The sequence below is a fragment of the Colobus angolensis genome, unplaced genomic scaffold (assembly GCF_000951035.1).
Source record: "Colobus angolensis palliatus isolate OR3802 unplaced genomic scaffold, Cang.pa_1.0 Scaffold27, whole genome shotgun sequence".
In the NCBI taxonomy this organism is placed as follows: Eukaryota; Metazoa; Chordata; class Mammalia; order Primates; family Cercopithecidae; genus Colobus; species Colobus angolensis.
In genome coordinates, this window is record NW_012115932.1 from 8586756 (window position 1) to 8610718 (window position 23963).

At 37.2% G+C, this 23963-nt stretch overlaps 1 long non-coding RNA gene across 1 annotated transcript in view; it reads left to right on the forward strand.

The window, feature by feature from the left end:
- The window catches only part of LOC105515811, an 866119-nt gene that overhangs the window by 400134 nt on the left and 442022 nt on the right, over nucleotides 1-23963 (forward strand). The window contains exon 4 of the long non-coding RNA XR_001002393.1: nucleotides 10012-10054. This is a non-coding gene — a long non-coding RNA (uncharacterized LOC105515811). The remainder of the gene's footprint in view (nucleotides 1-10011; nucleotides 10055-23963) is intronic.

Genomic DNA, 23963 nt, shown 5'->3' on the forward strand with positions numbered 1-23963 from the left:
TTTCTGGGCACTGTCAACTGAAGTATAAAGAGTGACTGACAAAAAATCTTAAATTCCTTTTTTATGAAACTCCAGGAAAATAACATTTGGCAATAGCTCAAATCTATGCTCTTTAGCTGTGTGAGGCTGTTTGAATTAAAATGTAAATGTAAATGCATTAAAAATAAATAGAATTTGACCTGGTGTGGTGGCTCATGCCTGTAATCCCAGCACTTTGGGAGGCCAAGGTGGGCGGTTCACGAGGACAACAAATTGAGACCATCGTGGCCAACGTGGTGAAACCCCATCTCTATTAAAAATAAAAAAATTAGCTGGGTGTGGTGGCGGGCACCTGTAGTCCCAGCTACTCAGGAGGCTGAGGCAGGAGAATCGCTTGAACCAGGAGGCGGAGGTTGCAGTGAGCTGAGATCGTGCCACTGCACTCCAGCCTGGCGACAGAGCGAGACTCCGTCTAAAAAAAAAATAAAAGTAAATAAAATTCAAAATTCATTTCATCAATTACTTCAGCCATATTTCTAGTGCTCAATAGCCACATATAGTTACTGTGTTGAACAGTGAAAATACAGAACATTTCTATCATCAAAGGAAGTTCTGTTGGACAGAGTTGACCCAAAGTACGTGGTAGCTATTCAATGCAAATGTGCAGACTAGTGACTTCTCTTTCATTTTTAGCTAAAGTGCTTCTTCCTTTTACAGAATTTTACTTACCTCACTCCACTAGGGATTGGTACTATCTAAGGGGCTTATAAATGATTTGGAAGACACACAGCCCAGTAAAATTTTCAAGTGTGCAGATGAAACTAAGCTCTTCTGGGAGTGGAAATGCCAAATTGAAAAACTATGCCTGAAGGCTTTACGAGGGGGCAGACATGCATCAGATGAGTTTCTCTTCAAGCAAGTACAATGTGACAAAGTTAGGTGGAAATGATTGCAGCCTTATGGGATACTGGATTTGGTTTTCCTGGTTAACAATTGATAGAACAATATCAAGTTCATTATGTAGTGTTTCCTAAAATACAAAATTTTGTTATCGCCAGTGTTGGGAGGTGGGGCCTGGTGGAAGGTGTTTGGGTTCTGGGATCAGATCCTTCATGAATGGGTTGATGCTCACCCCATGGTAATGAGTCAGTTCCCACTCTCTTATTTCACATGAAAGCTGGCTATAAAAGGAGCCTGGCTCTTCCTCCCTTCTCTCTCTTGCTTCCTGTCTGGCCACATGACATGCCTGCTCTTGCTTCACCTTCCATCATGATTGTAAGTTTCCTGAGGCTCACCAGAAGCCAGGCAGATGCTGGTGCCTCAGCCTGCAGAACTGTGAACCAAATAAACAATGTTTCTTTATAAATTACCCAGCTTTAGGTATTCCTTTATAGCAAAGCAAAACAGACAGATATAGGAACTTTAGCAGCAACGTAGATTAATTGTTCTAAAAGGGGGTGCTTTTGTCTCTCAGGGGCCAATTGGCCATTTCTAGAGATAGCATTGGTTGTCATGAGAGATTAGGAGTCACAGAGCCAATGTTATCTACTAGGTAGAGTTTAGGGGTGCTTCTAAACTTCTTATCATGTAAAAGAAAATTCCCTCAACAAAGAAATACTCAGTCCCAAATGTTGATGTTGCCAAGGTTGAAAAACCTTGAAGCAGACAATGAATTTAAGAAAGGAGATGCCTGAAATAATAAAATCATTTAGGATACTGATACAAAAGTAAATTTAAGAAATGATGAGAGGAATAATGTTATATTAATATGTTTACTGTTCTTAAATTTATAAAGACGGAATATTGACAAGGAGGAATATAGAGTTAATCCAATTTTCTAAATAGAACAAAAAGAACCCATTCCCCATTTACATGTTTTCTATAACTTATACAATTATTTACTCATAAGTTTATATAAACAAAAGAAAATTCAAGAAGGATATATACTGCACTGAAGGTAAAATTAATGGGAAAATACATAAACTAACATAGCTGGGTCTTTTTTATTATACAGAGAAAAGAGGGAAATTCCGTAATTTTTTAGAGAGAATATAGAGTTACTGAAAAGCGCGAAAGAAATTCAGCATCAGAATTCTCCCATATAACATGAAATTCCATTGGAATTTTAGGGGGAAATTGTGAACCAGCATTTCATGGCAAAACAAGGTGTCTTTCATGGGTAAAGTCAGTAGAAATACTTTCAAATTTCACAATGCTCAAAATATACATGAACAACCTACAGTTATTGAAAAGATTACTTAAAGATGTTAAACATGTGTAAAATTTTAAATCATAAAATTTAAAGAATTCAGTGTAGGCCGGGCGCGGTGGCTCAAGCCTGTAATCCCAGCACTTTGGGAGGCCGAGACGGGCGGATCACAAAGTCAGGAGATCGAGACCATCCTGGCTAACACAGTGAAACCCCGTCTCTACTAAAAAATACAAAAAAAAAAAAAAAAAAAAAAAATGAGCCGGGCGAGGTGTCAGGCGCCTGTAGTCCCAGCTACTCGGGAGGCTGAGGCAGGAGAATGGCGTAAACCCGGGAGGCGGAGCTTGCAGTGATCTGAGATCCGGCCACTGCACTTCAGCCCAGGCGACAGAGCGAGACTCCGTCTCAAAAAAAAAAAAAAAAAAAAGAACTCAGTGTATAAAAGTTCTCTTTTGCTGTTTGGTAAATTCAGGAATAAAATTAAATCTTTTCTTTTGGCCATGCAAACTGTGAATTCTGTACAAAGCTTGACCCTGCTATTATTACTTCATCTGGATATTGTGTTTCCTTCTACTTTCCAGGGGTCAGCACATCCTGTACTTTATATAAGATCTCTTTTTCAGTTTGGTTACTTAAAATGATAATTGTTCCTATTCTGTTGCAATGCTTACTAAAAATGGCTGGGCAATTGACTAGTTGGGTCATTGCCTGGTATAATTGCCCAACAAAGTTTCATTATATATTGTTTCTATATTCTTGTCTTCATAAAATAAGATTCCCACAAAGAAATATGGCAGCAATTATAATTATACTTAGGCAGTGCACTTCTGTATATTAAAAAAAACAAGTCACTGAATTTTATTCAATTATGAAAGATGAATAAAAAATTATCTCCCTTCAAGTTCTACTTTATTTAATAATTCCCGTTCCTTTTCTGGAAACAAAACAATAATTATTCTTGTATAAGGCTCCTCCAGAGATTTCACAAGAATTATAATGAAAACCTTTAAATAGGATATGGAAGAAACAGTTAAGCATTTAAAATATATATAGAAATGCCACTGGCATTTATTATAAGTTTTAAAACCTGAATTTTTTTTATTTATTTGGAATACTTCATGAGATTTTGGCAGAAATTTTTAACATGTATTTTCTGGAATTTTCAATTACTTTACATAAATAATGATTAAAGTCACTGTGAAATATTTTTTAAAAAGAATTGCACATACAAACTTGGGAAACAAATAAAGCTATATCCCTGTGCATTGAGTCAAGAATACAGAAGCTATCCTAGGTTTTTCAAACAATTAATTTTTTTTTTTTTTTTTTTTTTGAGATGAAGTCTCGCTGTGTCTCCCAGACTAGAGTGCAGTGGCACGATCTTGGCTCACTACAACCTCCGCCTCCCAGGTTCAAACAATTCTCCTGTCTCAGCCTCCCGGGTAGCTGGGATTATAGGTGCCCACCACCACACCCGGGTAATTTTTGTATTTTAGTAGAGACGGGGTTTCACCATGTTGGCCAGGCTGGTCTCGAACTCCTGACCTCATGATCCACCCTCCTCGGCCTCCCAAAGTGCTGTGATTACAGGCATGAGCCACTGTGCCTTGTCGAGTTAATTTTTTAATAGTCAATATGTTCTAGGGATTCATGCTTGCTTTTCTTGTTTATTTTAATGGTCAAGAAAAGATGCTTAGAACACTTACTTTCAATTTTCCAGGCAAAAATTACCCCAGCTGTGCACTACAACAAAGTCACTAGTGTATCCTGGTCTCAGGTAGGCCAAGAACATTTTTAAAAGCTTTCTATTGAAGTAAAATATGTGTACAAAACTGCACATGTAGGAGTACAATTTGATACATTTTCATTAACTGATTATTGATTATGCCAGTGTAACTAGCGCCCAGATCAAGAAATCATCACCAGTACCCCAGTAAACCCTCTTTAATTTTCCCCCAAGTTAGTCCATCATCCTAATATCTTAAAGCATAGAATACTTTTTTATATTATTTTATATAAAAATTGCATAATACAGCATGTTCACTTCTGTCTGACTTTAGCTCAACAGTGTTTGTGTAATTCATTCCTATTGTTACCTGTATTTGTAGACAGTGACTACTATTGTGGTACAGTAATCATTATGTGAAATACCTGAATTCATCCTATCGATGAAGAGTTGAGTGATATTTAGGTTTTAGCTATTATAAATTAGTAGTGTTTTATTGTATTACATGATTTTTTGGTAAACATTGGAACACATTTCTGATAAAAATATACCTAAAAATTGAATTCTTGGATCATAGAGATTTTGTATGTTCACATTCAGTAGAAACAGCCAAATCGGTTCCCAAAGGCTGTACCAGTTTTCCATGGCTTCCAGCTCTGTTTCAGAACTTCAGTTGCTCAACATTTTCCCCTGCACTTGATAGTCCCGTCTTTCTCATTGGCCTCTCTGGTGATTACTTAGTGATATTTCATTATGATCGTAATTTGTGTTTTCCTGATGTCTTTTCATATGTTTTATTAGAAATTTGGATATCGGCCGGGCGTGGTAGCTCAAGCCTGTAATCCCAGCACTTTGGGAGGCCGAGACGGGCGGATCATGAGGTCAGGAAATCAGACCATCCTGGCTAACACGGTGAAACTCCGTCTCTATTAAAAAATACAAAAAACTAGCCGGGCGAGGTGGCAGGCGCCTGTAGTCCCAGCTACTTGGGAGGCTGAGGCAGAGAATGGCGTAAACTCGGGAGGCGGAGCTTGCAGTGAGCTGAGATCCGGCCACTGCACTCCAGCCCGGGCAACAGAGCGAGACTCTGTCTCAAAAAAAAAAAAAAAAAAAAAGGAAAGAAAGAAATTTGGATATCCTCAGAGAGAGGATATTAATGCAGAGAAAAGTTTACAAAAGCGATAGATGGGCAGGAAAGGGGAAGAGCAGTTGTTATGCCAGACCAGGACAGTGTCCCTGCCTGTGTTCTGGTGTGCATTCCTTGCTAAGCTGCTGTGGTACCTTGCTTCATTTTTTTTGAATTTTGTTTTAAGTTCAGGGGTACATATGCAGGACACACAGGTTTGTTACACAGGTAAATGTGTGCCATGGTGGTTTACTGCAAAGATCATCCCATTACCTAAATTTTAAGCCCAGCTTAATTTTTAGCTGGGCTTAATATTTAGCTATTCTTCCTGATGCTCTCCCTCTTCCCACTCCTCACCCTCCAACAGGCCCCAGTGTATGTTGTTCCCCCCATGTTTCCACATGTTCTCATTATTCAGCTCCCACTTATAATTGAGAAAATGCAGTGTTTGGTCTTCTGTTCCTCCATGAGTTTGCTGAGGATAAAGGCCTCCAACTCCATCCATGTCCTTGCAAAAGACATGATCTCATTCTGTTTTATGGCTGCATAGTATTCCATGGTGTATATGTACTACATTTTCCTTATTAGTCGATCATTGAGAGGCATTTAGGATGATTCCATGTCTTTGCTATTGTGAATAGTGCTGCAATAAACATACGTGTGCATGTATCTATATAACAGAACGATTTATATTCCTTTGGGTATATGTCCAGTAATGGGATTACTGGGTCAAATGGTATTTCTGCCTGTACATTTTTGAGGAATTGTCATACTGTCTTCCACAGTGGTTGAACTAATTTGCACTCCCAGCAACAGTGTAAAAGCATTCCCTTTTCTCCACAACTTCATCAGCATCTGTTGTTTATAGAGTGCACTGCTTCTGAAATGAGGCTGCCTTAACCACTGCTGTTGGGACCTGAAAATACTGGAGGATATGCTTTCCTGGTAATTGCCTTTCTGCTAAGTTGAGAGTTGAATACAGAATGCTTCCTGCCTGTGCCTCCTCCCATTGGCTCCCATTTGTAGAACTAATTATGAAAACGAGTCAAGAAATTCTAGGAAATGTCATTTTTAGACTTCCAGGATGCCATTCCTCTCCTCCACTCCCATTGAAAATAAAAGCTTGGAAGGTCAGAAAACAAGCTATATACCAATTGCCTCCATCTGCCCCAGTGCCCTGCACCTTAGCTTTCTAAATATCAAGGAGCAAGGAGGGACATAAGAGCTATGGCCATATAAATCTGCATATATGTCTGTCAACATTTTCAGGCAACTGGTTAATCAGCTGTGTATTTGACAGAGTGTCTAGAAAAAAAAAAGTAAAGTACTTGCTCTCATGATTCTTATAACTTCTTAGTTATAAGAAATTAGTCATTATTAACTTTACTAATAATAAAGAAAAGTATACATGAAACATCAGTTAATAATACAGAAAATTGGGAGGCTAAATAGTCACAATAGACAATGAGTCTTAACTGATTTTTCCGAGAGCAGGAGAGGAAAAACGACAGCGAATGTGGTTGAACATGAAATGGGGGTGAGCTTTTTCCTAAAGGGCAGATAATGAGGAGGAGGGAAGAAGAAAAGACATTCTGGCAAAAAGAAGCAATATGAGTAGAATAAATAACATAGGATTCAGCAGTGGCATCTTTATAAAATATTAAGATTCTGCCTTACCTTACCTTAAAGTGGGCTTTGGAAGAAGATAGCAGAATCAATTATAATTTTATAACAAGATTCCTGTCAGTTTGGAAATCTGGAAACCATGGCAGGAAGAATAAGGAAACTAAGATGTTTAGCTCAAAGAAGATAAACCTAAACACAATGTCTGTTAAGTATCATGTTGAATAAGGCACAAACTTGTTTTGGTTGTTCAAAAAGGAACAAAAGTTAGAGGCATTCAGCTATAAATTCTGTGAAAAAGATTTGTTTAAATCAATGGTTATCTTACAGTGAAACACACTAGCTCATGTAGATATATGATGTCTATAGCCATAAATCATTCTCATAGAAGTTAAATGGCCAACTATATCACAGAAGGGATTTCTGCTGTCAAAACAAAGAAGATGACCCAAATACTTCTTTAATTTAAATAATAATTTGGGATAGATATGGTAGCATTTATCAGGGAACATGAAAGCCAATTAGTTTAGATTTTAGTAACTGATAAATACAATTAGTTTTTCTTACATTCCTGCTCAGTGCCAGATACTGTCTAGTGAAATGGTGAATGATATAATTCACTATAATAACCAATTCACTAGAGGAAATTGGGAAAGAAAAAACAAACTCTAGTCTTAGAAGATGCTTCATAAAAAATAAGACCAAGATGAAGTGGTGTTAAGAAAATCTACATCTACTTACCTTTTTAATAATCATTATTATTTATAGAATACGAAACACTTTCATGGCTCTGTTGTGTCCTTAAGTAAATATACTTGCTTAACCACTGAATCATCCAGCACCTTCAAAATGTGTCTCAAAAAATCATTTTGTATCCCCAGAAAACGATTATATTAAGATTCTGCAACTGGTACTTGCCTACAACTAATTTTTAAAATATACATTGTCATTGTAATCACAACTATTGCCTATAGAAACCTATAGTCTATTAAGGGAAATAGACAGTTATAATACCATATGCAAAACCATGCTATGGGAGTGAATACAATGTGCTGTAGAAACCTAACTCACCCTTGGGGTGAGGGCTGGGGCAGGAAAATTCCTGGAGAAGGTCTAACAAATTAATTCCTGAGGATCCTATAGGTCTGATAATTTTTAGCTAAACCTATAGGATCCTCAGGAATTACTGAGAAAAGGGAAGGAAAGAAAGTTCTAGACTTGATATTTAAAGTACATTAACACAGACTTGTTCTGCATCTCAGATTTCACTGCAGGGTCACTACAAAGGTCGTTGAAACACACAATTATGCAATCTTAGGTGCAGGAAATAACCATAGAGATCCTCTAGTCCAGACACCTTTTATATAATAGCCTAAAGGGAGGCCATCTAACCTCTGTTTAAATGTTTTTAGTCACTGTAACCTATCTCATGAAGCATTTTCCCCCTTTCATTAAAGTGAAATCACCCTTCCTATAACTTTTACCTTCCCCAGTCTGCATTCTTGAGCTGCACCAAAGAACCTGGACTTTATTACTTTGGGAATATCGAAGTCATTTTCTATCGGTGATGGAATTTAAAATCAGGTCTATTTAATGGAGTTTTCAGTTACTCTGTCCATTCATTTTCAACCAGACATTTCACTGCTTTTAACATGTAAAATATATCTGCACATCTTAAAGTTTTCTTAAAACTACAATATGAATACTGAGTTTTATATAACTTTTTATATATCAAGGGAGTATTTTGGAAATTTGGTTTTGGCATCTTTTTGTAAAAACGTTTGTTCTTAGGAACATTTTCATAATTCAGCAGGATCTACAATGTTAATGGACCTGAGCAGCAGGATCCTTGGACCACATACTATAAATACTCCTCAGAGTGCTTGTAATTTCAATTCCGGAGCCTAATGCTGGCTGTAATTCATTTGTTTTTCTTCTCTTATTGAAAGTGATTCCCAGCAGCCTTCTGATTTTGGAAATCTATTGCTTTTGCTCAATTCTAAGTTCATAGTCCAAATTTAAATTAAAGTATGGTAGTGGAAAAAACATGGTAGGAATTGAAAAAAATAATGGTGAAGAAATAAATATTTTCTATGAGTGAAAGATTCTTTTAAAGGCATTTAAATCACTCAAGGAAAAATAGAAGTTTTTTTCTTCAGTTTCATTTCGGGCTTCCAGTGCTCAGAATACTAAAGCATAAGAAAAATATGTTCTTCCCTTGATTAAAAATAAATAGTTGCAAATTACTCAATAGTTTCACATTTCAATTTAAACATAAGATACACGAAATACAACTTGATGTTCTATGTGTGTGTATTTAGTTGGCACTGCAAAATTAACATGGATGGAATTTTTAAAACACTAACTAAAATTACATTGTCCTAGCCTTAAACATAATTAGAATTTTAGATTAGATATATCTCACTTCAAGTAAATTTTGTGATTTTATAAGTGAGAAAACTGAGGCCAATAAAGTTAAATGATTTATATTCGAAGTAGAAAACCCAGCTGGGCGCGGTGGCTCACTCCTGTAATCCGAGCACTTTGGGAGGCCGAGGCAGGTGGATCACCTGAGGTCGGGAGTTCAAGACCAGCCTGACCAACATGGAGAAACCTTGTCTCTACTAAAAATACAAAATTAGCCAGGCATCGTGGCGCATGCCTATAATCCCAGCTACTCAGGAGACTGAGACATGAACCCAGGAGGTGGAGGTTGTGGTGAGCCGAGATCGTGCCATTGCACTCCAGCCTGGACAAAAAGAGTGAAACTCCGTCTCAAAAAAAAAAGAAGTAGAAAACCACTGGCAATTTTCACATTCTATAGAATGCTTTTTTACTTGGTAATAGAACAGCAGTCTTACAATAAATATAGAAGTATTTTGACTATTTACATAGTGACAGTAGTCTTATTTGAATAAATACATTAAGTTCAAGAAAAGGGAAGAACCTAAATTTGAACAATGAAACTTTTTTTTTATTTTTTATTTTTTGAGATGGAGTCTCGCTCGGTCGCCCGCGCTGGAGTGCAGTGGCCGGACCTCAGCTCACTGCAAGCTCCGCCTCCCGGGTTTACGCGACTCTCCTGCCTCAGCCTCCCGAGCAGCTGGGACTACAGGCGCCCGCCGCCTCGCCCGGCTAGTTTTTTGTATTTTTTAGTAGAGACGGGGTTTCACTGTGTTAGCCAGGATGGTCTCGATCTCCTGACCTCGTGATCCGCCCGTCTCGGCCTCCCAAAGTGCTGGGATTACAGGCTTGAGCCACCGCGCCCGGCGAAACTTCTTAAATAGCATATGATGTAATGTTCATTATTTCTAATTTTCATGATTTTTTTTTTTTCACCCCCACCAGGGAAATCATCTTTTGGGAACTTATCGAAGAAGAACTTCTTATGGTAAGAATGTTTAATAAAATAATATTTTATAAAAATGAACACATAGTTTTATTGCATGATATGTTTATTTTCAAATAGAATTTCCAATATACACAGAGCTGAGAAAAATATGCATCCCTATTCTATTTATGTGATATATCGAATTACAGATACTGAAATGGAGTCATTAACTATCTGCTATTTATTTTAATGTTACTATCTGAGATTTAAATGTTACTTCTTTAAGTAATAATGGTGCCCTTCAATGGGCAAGTGAAAAATAATGTAAAGAATTAAAGGAAGAGACCTCCGAACTCTGGAAGTTCCCCTGACTTCCCTACCAAAGTGGACTGCTCATCTTTTTTTTTTAGTTTGAGACCGAGTCTCATTCTGTTGCCCAAGCTGGAGTGCAGTGGTGTGATCTTGGCTCACTGCAACTTCTGCCTCCGGGGTTCAAGTGATTCTTGTGTCTCAGCCTCCCGAGGAGCTGGGACTGCGGGCCTGAGCCACTATGCCTGGCTAATTTTTGTATTTTTAGTAGAGATGGGATTTTACCATGTTGGCCGGCTGGTCTCAAATTCCTGACCTCACATGATCCACTCCCCTCAGCCTCCCAAAGTGCTGGGATTACAGATGTGAGCCACCATACCCAGCCAGATTGGTCATCTTCTATAGGCACTCTTTTTCCCCCTACTAACCTGTTTTACTTTTTAGAACACATATTATTAAAATATGTGTCATCATACAAAATATTTATTTTGTATTGATACCTTTGTTGCCCATCTTTCCCACGAGAAGGTAACATGTAGGGGAGCCAGATGCTTGCTTATTGGCAAATGGCTGGCCCATAGACATTTGTTAAATGGCTGCATTAAGGATCAATGAAATGATCACCTATGATGTACCAGCCACTAAATCAGGTTGCTTCACTGGCAACATTTCCATTTATTCCCACAGCAAACCTAAGAGGTAGATTATCAGCTTCGTTTTGCAGATAAGGAAACAGATTCAGAGCAGAAAAATTACTTGCTCCAAATTATGTGATTATTAAGCAGATGCTGGAACTTGAATTCTTATTTAGCAATTTCAAATGCTAAACCCTTTTTTTAGAGCAAATGTCCTAAAATTCAGATTGTTACAACGATGTGAAGAAAAAGGAACAGGAAACTGATACAGAGGCCAGAAAGAATATTCAAACACAGATTTTCCATTTTCAAAAAATGACACTCTTTGGATATGAGGCTGGATAATTGATTCTCTACTTCCAACTTAGTCATGTGCATTTGATATCTCTAACAAAAGGAGCAAATTTTTCACAATTCAATATGACCTAGTTTTAATTATTTAGGTGTTTATTAACAGTTTTGAATAAACGTTTGTCATATAAATATATAATCGGAAACATCAAGTCTGACAGGGCAAAGGTAAAGAAAAATATACATTTTAATTTTTAAAAGAGTCAGTTCTTAGGTTTTCACACTCTTAATTGGAGATCATATTACCTACATTTTAGGAATTACATTTTTTTATTAAACTTTTTATTTTGAGATTATTATTGATTCACATGCAGTTGTAAGAAACTAATACAGAGAAACTCCAGGTGCCTTTTACCTGGTTTCTCCCAATGTAACATACTGGAAATTTATGCTACAAAATGAAAACCAGGCTATTGACATTGATACACCTAATATAAAGAACATTTTCATCACCTCTTTCATAGGCTTTTTCATAGCCGTATCCATGATCCTATTCCCCTTAACTACTAGTAATTACGAATCTGTTCTTCATTTCTAACATACTGTCATTTCAAGAAAATTATATAAATGGAATCATGCAGTATGTTCATGAACAAGATTGACTTCTCACCAATATAATTCCTTGATGATCTATACCAACAGTCATTGTACAAATAGTTCATTAATTTTTGTTGCTGACTAGTATTTTTTGGTATAGATGGACCTCAGTTAGTTTAACCATTTACCCATTTAAAGACATCTAGGTTGGCCAGGTGTAGTGGCTCACACCTGTAATCCCAGCACTTTGGGAGACTGAGGAGGGCAGATTGCCTGAGCTCAGGAATTTGAGACCAGCCTGAGCAACATGGCAAAAATACATGTACTAAAAATACTAAAAATTAGCCAGGCGTGGTGGTGTGTGCCTGTAATCCCAGCTACTCAGGAGGCTGATTAAGGAGAATTACTTGAACCTGGGAGGCAGAGATTGCAGTGAGCCAAGATCACGCCACTGCACTCCAGCCTGGGCAACAGAGGAAGACTCTGTCTCAAAATAAATAAATAAAGACATCTAAGTTGTGTCGATCTTTGGTTATTGTAAATACAAGTGCTCCATTCATAAAACTGAACATCTATGTACAGGTTTTTTTTGTATGAACTTAAGTTTTCATTTCTCTGGGAAATGAAAAGTACCATTATGTATTTTTTAAATTAGAAAAACAAAAATGTTTTTAAATATTATTCACTGGGGGCCCTCAATCACAAGACTAATTGAATTGAAACAAGAAGAAAACTTAAGAAGGAAGTTAAGTAACTTTTTAATTGATGTATATAAGCATTCCTTACTATCATTATTTTCATTATGGCTGGCATATCTCTGAAATTGATAGCCTCATCTTATTTATCTAAGAAATGGCCAATTTCCTCATTATGCTCTCTTCCTCTGCAATATTTTTTTCTTCTTATAAGGACTACATTCATACCTTCCTTTGAATTTTTACTCAAAAATTTTATGTGCTAAGCATTAACTGTTGGCTTATTTTGCCACTGATACATATTGCAGGCAGTAACTACCAGGTTTATATTCACAGATCAACTTGCAAAGGATCAGAGCTGCAATATTTCCCTTAAGAACTAAGGACACTCTTCTAATTTGCTACAGCATGACATGACAAAGTGTCAGGGTGTGTTTTACAGCACTTATTAATAAGCTACATTTCTCTCATGAGGTATATTTGCTGGCTGGCAACTTGCCTCTACTCATCTAACCTTGAACTCTAAGGAAAACAGCATTCTGCCAAATAACTATAGGGAAAGAAAGTGGGTTTTTTGTTTTGTTTTCTTTTGTTTTGAGACGGAGTCTCGCTCTTGTCACCCAGGCTGGAGTGCAATGGAGAGATCTCAGACACTGCAACCTCTGCCTCCTGGGTTCGAGCAATTCTCCTGCCTCAATCTCCTGAGTAGATGGGATTACAGGCACCCACCACCATGCCCAGCTAATTTTTGTACTTTTAGTAGAGATGGGGTTTTGCCATTTGGCCAGGCTGGTCTTGAACTCCTGACCTTAGGTAATTTGCCCACCTCGGCCTCCCAAAGTGCTGGGATTATAGGCATGAGCCACCGTGCCTAGCCAGGCAAGAGAGTGTTCTAAATAAACCAAAAGAATAATTAAATACATATATACACACACGAAGAGCTGTGTGTGTACACGTATTTATGTGTGTGTGTGTAAATAAATATATAACTATATGTATGTATATATATCCACCGGCCATAAAATACTGCTCTATCATAGAAATTCCATGCTGTTGATGGCTAAGACTAGGAGACTAAAAGAAAAGACTGTATGTGTTGAGTACTTGTAAGAATTGCTAAAAGTATACATGTCTTATTTATATCCAAAGATAAATTGGAAATAGACCATAATGTATACACATACTAATTATAGTAGAAAAAAGTTAAATATCTCTCTACCAAATTCTGAAATTTAGATAAAATTCAGAAGTTTCCATACTGCTTGCTATTTTTAAACTTATTGGAGTCAAGTCAGACAAAAATAAGAATTTTTTTCATACATTTAAGAACTATTCATCTATCACTTTCTTTGTGAAGACTCTGACCTAAGTGGTGGAAATCAAAGAGATGAAGTCCTTGCTAATAGAGCTCATAGTCCAGTGGGGGAAGGTAATACATGCACAGGTAAATAAATTAAAAATTGTGAAATATTTTGCTGTGAAGAAAGTGAAATACTGATAGGATAGAGTGGTTAACGGAACAGTGATGGTGGCTACGTTAGGTAGAGTGGCCAGAGAAGTCTTCCCAAGGGGCGATATATGAGCAGAGACATGAATGCCGAACTGGAGCCAGCAATGCAAAAACATCCCAGGAACTAGAATATTCCAGGCAGAAGGAATAGCAAATGCAAAGACTCTCAGATGGAAAGGAGCTAGGACTCTGAAAGACTGGAAAACCTCAGTCTGTCTATCTTAGAAATGAATTGTTTGAATCCCAGACTTTGTGGAGCCAGAGCCTTGCTGGACAGCACTGGCCACCCCACCACTTTGAAATCATTTACTAAATGAACAATGAGAACAGTTGTCATAGCAGGAAGAAGATGGCGTATATACCAAGAAATCAGCAACTGGAAGAAGAGAAAACTTCAAGTGCCAAGTGGATGTAAACAGAGAAGCAAGGAAAGTTTGATGCAGGTGAGGGAAGTGTTTGGATTTTAGTCTGACTGAACAGTTCAAGGAATAGTAATGGGCTAGTGTGACTGGAGGAATAGGCAAAGGGAAGGCTTACAGGGGAAAAGGTCTTGAGATAAGCCACAGAACCAGTCATGGAAATGATTTAGAGTTTTATTGCTTAATTTAGGTAAACTGCTTTTGTCAGTGAATCATAATGGCTGAAAATATGGACTCTTACGCCAGGACCCCTGAGACTGAATCTTATTACAACCACTTACCAGCCAGTAACCTTTTTATTGTCATTGTTTAATTTTTACTTCCTAGTTGGTAAAATAGTACTAATGTTACTGAAACACCAGGGGTTTGGGCTAGGTCCTGCTACTTGCTGCTACAGAAAGCCAATGACTAAGACAATGAGTATTACCAAGGAAGAAGCTGTAATCAGGTGCTAAGTCAAAGTGATGGGAGGTCATTCTCAAATCTATCTCCTAGACTGACTAAAACTAGGCATTTATATAGCGAGGAAGAAATGTAACAAATGTGTAAAAAAGCAAAAACAAAACAAAACAAAAAACAGGAACTAGGGAAAGGCAAGGAAACAGTCATGATGAATGAGGGATCCAATATTTCATTTTCTGGATGTGGTAAGCTGGTGAGTTTCAGTTCATTGATACTTTTTTCCAGATGCCTGAAGGTCATTTCCTGAGGAAAAAACTAGATAAAACAAACGTATCGTTCAAGCTTTAAGACCAAAAAGGTCAATTTCTATGTTCATTCAAAAAATTATCTATGAGACTGTTGGGTCAGTTTCAATATTTGAACTTACGTCATATGGGACTTGGAGTGCTCAGTAAGTTAGTCTGAATAAAATGGGGAAATAGTAGAGAGTTTTAAGTATAGAAATTATAAAACGTTGCTTTAATTTTAGTGGAATTCTGTTGGCTGTTTTGTTGAGAATACACCGAAGAGCGAATGCACAGGTTGAAATAAGGACCAGTCAGGAAGCAATTAAAGTTATCTAGAATTTGGAGCAGGACAGTGACAGTGCAATTGGTGGAAAGTGGTCAGAATCTGGATACAATTTGAAGTTTAACACCACATGATTAGCTTATGAATTAGATGAGGGATATAAGATAAAGGAGTTAAGAATGACTCCAAGTTTTCTGATATTAACAACCAAAAGAGTAGAGCAATCTTCACTGAAATTTGGAAGACACAGATGAAGTATGTTTGGTAGGAAGATCAGAAATCAGCTTTGCATGTGTTAACTTTGAGATGCCAATTAAACATCTAAGTGGAGATGTTTTCTCAGCACTTGGATACCTGAATTGAGATTTAAAGTCATGAAGCTAGGTGAAATCACCAAGGGAACAGATCAGAAATAGAAATGAAGAGATGTAAGAAATGAAGACTGGGATACTCCAATGAGGGTCACTGAGGTAGAAAAATAACCTGAGCATTAAATGAAGAAAATGCTTTAAGAAAGAGAAAGTGGCCAACTGTCTCACCTGCTGCCCTTGGGTTGGGTAATATGAGTCCAGAGAACTGTCATTTGTGGGGATGAAAGCAGACTTACAAGAGAATAAGAAGAGGAAAATTGAAAGCAGTGTGCACCAGAAGATTATTTCAAAGTATTTTTTCTATAAAGGAGAGGAAATAAAGGAAGTAGTAGTTGTTCGGGGGGGGGGGGCAGTTGGGAATGGGAGTAATCTGGTGGAGAGGATAAATCTGATGATAAGGGAGAATGACATCCCTCACTAGGTAAGAAGTCATGGGATCTCTAGTTCCAATGTGATGACTGTAGATGGAACTGTGGACATTTCATTTATATTATTGGGATGGAAGACAATGAAATGTCACTGGGATAAATGAAATAAGATGCATTTCATTTATATAATTGAGGTGCAGAAGTTTGTAGAAGAGTAGAAATTGTAAGAGCACTATTCTAGTTCATTTGATTTTCTCATGAAAAGAGAAATGAGGTTGTCAACTGCGTGTGAAATTGAGAGATACTGAAGGTTTGAAGAGAGGAAAAGCATCATACAGTTGTCTGTAAGGGTAGTAAACTTCACACAAGCACCAGGCCATATTAAGATATCAACTGATGTTCCTGTCCAAGCATTTAATATGAGAGTATTCAACATATTTTTATTTTTAAATTTTTTCCCTAGCTATATTCAGCTGCATGGGTCTAAGTGTACAGTTGGTGGAAAATTGCATTTCACAGAAGATTTATGGTTTTGTCTAGTGAATATGATGAATTAAGAGACAAGAGAGCTGAGGGAGTATCCAAGTGTGTGATTACATGATTAACTGTGGAATTTAAATTAAGCAAGTATAAAATGAGGGTGAGAAAATGAATAGAAGAGCTGGTGGGATTGTATGTGTAGAAAGAACTGTTGGTGTTGAGGTCCTGAAGCAAGTAAGATGTAAAGAGAGAAATCTACAAGTGATGAGAAAGTGGGATGCTTGAAGCTGTAAATATGGAGAGGTCATTGTAAGGTGTGTGACCATGGGAATTGTGTCTGAGAGATGGTGGTGGAAGGCATCATTGAAGAAGATTCCATAGTACTGGGAAGAGAGAAATTTGGGAGGATCATCTTTGTATAAATTGATATCACCAATATTTAAGACTGGAGTTATCTTGGAGAGAGTAACAGTGACACAGGAACCAAATTCTTTAAGAAATGAGGAGGAGTTACTTGGGGCACAGTAGCTGATTGCAGCAAGGGCTGGTCTGGGCTGGCCATGTCTTCACTAGAGCATTGTCAAGAGGAGGCATAGGGAAGAGTCTAGAACTGGAGATGAGGCATAAGGAGGACACGGAGTTCACTACCAGGCCCATGGTATGAGAAAGAGAAAACACACGATGCTCCCCTGGGAAAGCACTGTCCTCAGAGAAGTCCCAGGGTTTCTTTGAGCAGGATGATGAAGGGAACATTAAAGTTTGAGGATGCTACATGGCAAGTTCCACAGAGCACAGCAGAGGAGTTTCAGGAACTGGGAAGACTTGCAAATGGGGACTAAACACCGATGTGCAGCCTAAGCAGGTAAAAATGAGGAAAATGAGAGATAAAGTCAGTGACTTCTTATGGGGATTTGAAATAGACCAGAAAAAGGATGTAGGCATAGTGGTATCATGGAGGTAGAAGTGGTGAGAGAATGTGAGTGTCTAGGGGAGCCTCTTCACTCCTTCTGAAGGAGATGTGGAGGCCAGAGTAGTTGCATCTTGCACCCACATATCTCTCTCTTGACCACTATTGCTTAAGCTTTCAATACTTAATGGAATGGGTAGGGGGATGGGGGAATCTTACTCTAAATGCAAAAGACTGGAAGTTTGTCCTGACTTTCTAGTTCAGGAAATATTCTTTTTTATTTATTATTATTCTTTTTTTTGTTTTTTTTGAGATAGAGTCTCACTTGGTCACCCAGGCTGGAGTGCAATGGGTGTGGTCTTGGCTCACTACAACCTCTGCCTCCTGGGTTCAAGTGATTCTCCTGCCTCAGCCTCCTGAGTAGCTGGGATTACAGGTGCATGTCACCACACCTGGCTCATTTTTGTATTTTTAGTAGAGACAGGATTTCACTATGTTGGTCAGGCTGATCTCAAACTCCTGACCTCACGATCCACCCGCCTCGGCCTCCCCAAAGTGCTGGGATTACAGGCATGAGCCACCGCGCCTGGCTGCTTTTTTTTTCTTTTCTTTTTTTTTTTAGTGAAATAAAAATAAATATTACTTATGATCTAACCCAGCCCAATTCCAATCATTGAGAGATCACTTGGGAAGAGATAGTAGACATACTTCCAGGGGTTCCCATCAAGTTTCATATTGAGTAGGAATCTTGTTTAAACACCTCTCAAATTATTTGTCAGTCTTAGATTCAAATAATAGGTAGTGATGCTCACAAGCTAGCCGTTTGGTATTGAATTTCTCCGTTGACTTCATTAAGCACCACAGTTTGCCACTCTGAGATTTTCCTCACCAGGAGACTTTTCAAAATTCTTCTCCTCATCCTTTCCCTATTCTTGGTTGCCCAGGCAGTAAAATCATAATCCTATCTTTTACAACATCACAGTCTGATAACAGCATGAACACACTCAGAGGATTCTTGCTCTCATTAAGCTTTTAATTTCTTTATTGACTTTAATTAAATTTGAGAGGTTTTTTCAATAATAAGAAAGAAACATGTTTGTATGTTGAATTAATAGCTTTGTATTAGCCAGACTGTAGATGATATTTGGAAAGGAATAAGCTTTTCTCTTATCCTAGAGGCACAAACATGAAGTTCTTCATTTCTGAATTTCTTACTATTAAAGAGATGGACATTCTACCATATGAGCCACAATAAAAATTGCATTGCTTTCTTGACAAAGTCTGAGAAGACAGTGACTCTCAGATGAAACTTTCTAAACGATATTTCAGCTGATTTTCTTGGTATAAATTAGATTGAAGAGTGTCTATATTTTTACAATGCAATGAAGATATTAATAAATATTTTTGAGCACCTCCAACGTGGTAGGTCTTCTTCTAGAAAATGAACAGCACATTAGTGCTTACGAAAGAAATCTATGTGCTCTCAGAGAGTCTGTATTGTGTTTACAGAGATAAACAATAAACAGATAAACTGATTTAGGTAATAACACATTTTCAAATAGATTTATGAATTATGAAAAAAATTAAGCAGGATTTCATGATGGAGTGACTGATGGGATATAGGTGGAGACAGTAAGAGAAGGTGGTCAGAAAAGGTTTCTTTAAGTAACTAATAAATAAGCCAAAAGAATCATTAATTTGTTAGAGTCATTTCTCAAGTTTTGGTAAACTGATTAAATCTGCATGTTGATTTTGAGTAGCATACAGACATTTGTTATTAAAACTAAATGGAAGAAATGAAAGGTTATTTCCAATAACAGATCGTTTTAAAATTTTCCTAAAAGAATCAAATTCAAATAAGTTTACTTATTATTTGAAGTATTTGAAAGAATTAGAGCCTCACCATAAAGGGGAAAAATGAGATCAAAATGCCCCAATCCTGAGGTTTGCTCCACAGTAGATGATCTTCTGTAGCTGCACCATTCATCGTGGTTGACACTAGTCATATGTGCGCTTTAACAAACATAGACAAATGAGACTTAATTACATTAAAAAGTTTCTGTACAGCAAAAGAAATAACAGAGTGAACAGACAACTTACAGATTGAGAAAAAAATATTTGCAAGTTATGCATCCCACAAGTGACTAATATCCAGAATGTGCAATGAACTCAAGCAACCCAGCACCAACAAAAATAAATAAATAAATAACCCCATAAAAAGTGGTCAAAAGCACATGAACAGACATTTGTCTAAAGAAGACCTACAAATGACCAACAAGCATATGAAAAAGAAAAGTTCAACTTCACTGATCATTAGAGAAACACAAATTAAAACCACAATGAGACACCATCTCATGCTAGTCAGAATGGCTATTACTAAAAAGTAAACAAAACAAAACAAAACCCAAAAAACATGTTGGTGAGAAAGTAGACCAAAAGAACACTTATACGTTGTTGGTAGGAGTGTAAATTAGTATGACCTCTATGCAAAACAGTATGGAGATTTCTCAGACAATTAAAAATAGAACAACCATTTGATCCAGCAATCCCCCTCCTGGGTATCCACCCAAAGGAGAAGAAATCACTATATTAAAAAAAAATCGGCACTAGTATGTTTCTCTCAGTACTATTTACAATAGCAAACATAGATGGAATCAACCTCAGTGTCCCTCACTGGGTGATGGGATAAAGGAAATGTGTAAATATATACAGTGAAATACTACTCAGCCATAAAAATAAAACATGCAGTCACATCTTTTGCAACAGCATGGATGAAACAGGAGGCCATTATCTTAAGTGAAATAACTCAAAAACAGAAAGCCAAATACTGCATATTCTTATTGATAAGCAGCAGCTAAATAATGTGTACAGATAAACGTCGAGTGTGGAATAGAAGACATTGAATACTAGGAAGAGTGACAAGGCAAGGAGGGAGGTGAGGCCTGAAAAAATTACTTAATGGGTACAACAAGCGTTGTTCAGGTGATGGTTACACTAAAATTCCAGGCTTTACCACTATGTGATATATTCATGTACCACATTCATTTAAACCCCTTAAATTGCACTTGAACCCCTTAAGTGTACACACACACATACACACAAACAAGTCCAGATGACATTGAGATATGCTGTAAGTGTAACACAAACACTGTCTTTCAAAAGCTTAGTAGAACACAAAATTGAAATATTTAATTTTCTAAATTATAGGTTGAAATTATATTTTGACATATTAGGTTACATTAGGTATACTTTGAAATTAATTTCACCTGTTTCTTTTTTCCTTTTTGAAATGTGGCTAAAAATTTTAAAATTCTTTCTGCAACTCTTGCTTGGGATTCATATTGTATTTCTGTTCGTCAGCACTATGGAATTGCCAATGCCCCCTTACATGTATTATATAGAATTTGCAACCTAGTTGTTTAAATACATAAAATGCTCATGAAAGATGATATGTTTTCACATTTAGATGAGAAAATCCAAATAGAAGTTACTGAAGACAATAATGAGGTTATATGATGTTGAAACTATTATCTATAAATATTTGGGAATGGCATGCTAACACAAAATAATCATTGAAATCTGCCAATTTTTGCTTTCTGTTAGAGAAAAGAAGATTTTGATTTGTTGGCAAACTTGGAATATCATATAGAACAACAAACTATATACTAAATTTAGCAAGTAATTTTTTTTTTTTTTTTTTTTTGAGATGGAGTTTCAGTCTTGTTGCCCAGGCTGGAGTGCAATGGCCCGATCTCGGCTCACAGCAACCTCTGCCTCCCAGGTTCAAGTGATTCTCTTGCCTCAGCCTCCTGAGTAGCTAGAATTACAGACATGCGCCACCATGCCCGGCTAATTTTGTATTTTTAGTAGAGACGGGGTTTTTCCATGTTGGTCAGGCTGGTCTTGAACTCCCGACCTCAGGTGATCCGTCCACCTTGGCCTCCCAAAGTGCTGGGATTACAGGCGTGAGCCACCACGCCCGGCTGAGCAGGTAATTTTTTTTTTTTTTTTCTTTTACTACTATGTGGAACCTGCACTTAAACTTATCTATCTTTTTAGAGACCATCCTTGGGCTAAGTTTTACCTTTTATGAGTGAAATTATTATAACCAAAAATTGTAGTGATCTTTTTATTGAGATCCAGAAACCTTTGCTCAAATAACTTGGTCTACGGAAGTCAACCAGTGATACAGATGGGTAGAAAAACATTCTTTAGGGTGAAAGAGTTCTGATGAAAAAGAGGTTACCTTCTGTTGTTGTTTTCATTGGATTGCTTGCTTGCTTGTTTTAAACAGCCCTTTCCCACACAGAGGCATGTTTTAAAGGCAGACATACTTAGACGTAAAGCCTTAAAAGAGTGACAGGGATACCAGTTCACAATTACTAGTTTAGTACACGTAGAAAACACAAATCTGGTTTTGCTGAAGTCCTTAAATACTTTCAGCTTCTAAATAGAGTACTTGGCTCGCTGGGCGTGGTGGCTCACGCCTGTAATCCCAGCACTTTGGTAGGCCGAGGCGGGCAGATCACAAGGTCAGGAGATTGAGACCATCTTGGCTATCACGGTGAAACCCCGTCTCTACTAAAAATACAAAAAATTAAAACAAACTAGCCGGGAGTGGTGGTGGGCACCTGTAGTCCCAGCTACTCGGGAGGCTGAGGCAGGAGAATGACGTGAACCCGGGAGGCGGAGCTTGCAGTGAGCCCAGATCACGGGCCACTGCACTCCAGCCTGGGCGACAGAGCCAGACTCCGTCTCCAAAAAAAAAAAAAAAAAAAAAAAAAGGCATACTTGGCATGATAGCATATTATAATACTTTCTCCTTACAATATTCTTACTTACAATATTCTAAATATTGTTTAGAATTTCTGAATGGTAATCTTCTTGCTGGCTAAGTGGTGTCCTTTTTAACAATGAGTAATTGGTTATTTGATAATAGGCTTTTGTGTTAGAGGTCTCTCTTGAAGGATTATCTATTTTTCACTCCATGCTTATATGAATATTTGTTCATGCTGATACAACATATCTGTAATCTTTCCATAGTAATTACTGTTACTGCATAATAATCACTCCAGTATTCAGTTGGTTACAACAACAATTATGTTACACTCACTAATTCTGCAGGTTAAGAACGTGGAAAGGTCACAGCAGAAATAGATTTTCTCTGTTCGGTGATAGGGTCTCAGCTGAAGAAACTCAGCATTTGAGGGCAAGTGACCAGTATCACCTGGAAGTATCTTCACAAATCATTGAGCAATGCATTCCAGCTGTCAAATTTAAACTAAACTTAGACTTTGGATGGTAGATCTGCATGTAGTTTCTTCATGTATCTTGGGCTTCCAAAGAGCATGGCTTCCTTACATGACAGTTCAGAGTGTTCCAGTGAGTAAGACAGAAGCTACATTGAATTTTATGACATAGCCTCAGAAATGACACAATGTCGCTTGCACCTAATCTTTTTAGTCACAAGCAAATCACAAGCCCACTAGTATTCAGGGGCGAGAGGTAACATGGACTCTACTTTTTCTTGATGAAATGTCAAAGAATTTGCAGACATTTTTTAAGGCCATTTCACAATGGGGGAAAAAAATCTCTTTGCAGAATGAGTCTTGAAAGACAATTATAGAATTGTAAAGGTAGATACTAAAGGAACTGCTAGTTTTCTGGTAGCCTAATGTTGATAATTATGTGATTTATATTACTGGGGATTCGGGGTGATAGGAAAAGAACTGAATGTTATTTATCCTCATAAAGAAAAGTTATTTGATCCATTTAGAAATTAGTGAATACCCAATTTTCTAGAAACTTGAAAAGATAATTTGGAATTTAAGCTTTCAGCATCAAATCTTTTTTGCTTTCACTGTTAACAACTTTGTTAGTCCTGAAAATAAATGCATTAGTTTTTGAGTTTTATTCTTTTTATTATTTTTGAGTAAGTAACCTAAGTATAAATTTTTATTGAACATTAGACCCTGGTGAATGAGACTGCAATCTTTAGGGAATCATTATTTCTTTCATTAGTTAAGCTTTTATCATTGATTTTAGTATTACTTATTTGCTTACTTTAAAATCAGTCACTGTCCTAAATGTGGATGAATATATGATGACCAAAATTTTGTGTGTCCATCAGTTGCTTTTATATACATATAAAATACATGTCTAGGTTATCCTTCAGAATATTCCAGAGTACAATGATGTGGCCTCTGCTCTTAGGGAAATTACATTCTTAGAACAAAAACCACGAACAATACATAAGGACACAAATAAAAAAAAATAGTAGGCAGTCATAAGTTCTGTGGTCAAAGAAAATGGGATAAAAGTAAAATAAGGCAAAGCAATCATAAGTTTTGTGGTCAAAGAAAAATAGGATGAAAGAAAAATAAGGTGGCCAGGCACGGTGGCTCACGCCTGTAAT